General features: G+C 46.3%; 1 non-coding gene across 1 annotated transcript; it reads left to right on the top strand.

The window, feature by feature from the left end:
- On the top strand, window positions 1-74 carry TRNAN-AUU (transfer RNA asparagine (anticodon AUU)). Its single transcript has one exon. It is a non-coding gene; the product is annotated as a tRNA-Asn (tRNA).
- The last annotated feature ends 565 nt before the right edge of the window (window positions 75-639 follow it).

Below are 639 nucleotides of genomic sequence, written 5' to 3'. Positions count from 1 at the left end.
GTCTCTGTGGCGCAATCGGTTAGCGCGTTCGGCTATTAACCGAAAGGTTGGTGGTTCGAGCCCACCCAGGAACGGTAGTCTTCTTTCAGTGCTCAGGTCAAGGGAGTGAGAACAAAGTAACCCCTTAGGGTCCTTTCCAGCCCCAACTGCTCTATAACTGTCTATAAACGGTGATGCTATCCAGCTCCTTGGAGAGAGAAAGGGGAAAGTTAAACTGCCAGGAGTAGTGGCAATTTTGTGGTCAAGTCAGGATTGCAGCTAAGGGAAAAGAGACACACAATACAAGTAAATGTGAAAAATCCTCTGAAGAGGGACTGTACAAGACAGGGCACTCACGCAGACAGCCCTCTTTCGAGGCACAAACCAACCACCTCGACATGGCCGAAAGCCCAGTTCTTTTGTTTTCTTAACAGAGTTTTTTTTTTGGTCATCATCTGGAATGATTTAATCTGCACTTTGAAAGTCTTCCAAGAGACAGCCAACCTAGAGCTGCTGTTCGAAACTTCAGCAAATGCAGTTTTCTTCTGACATTTCCCTGACTCTTTTCAGCTGCACCTTGCAACCCCTGCTTTCCCTACAGAAATGTATATTCCTAGTGAATTTCCTGCAGCTTGCTAACGAGGCGTAAAGATGTTCACA

This window comes from Chlamydotis macqueenii, chromosome 2, assembly GCF_036417535.1.
Source record: "Chlamydotis macqueenii isolate bChlMac1 chromosome 2, bChlMac1.mat, whole genome shotgun sequence".
Lineage (NCBI taxonomy): Eukaryota > Metazoa > Chordata > Aves > Otidiformes > Otididae > Chlamydotis > Chlamydotis macqueenii.
This window is presented reverse-complemented; position numbering and strand designations above follow the sequence as displayed.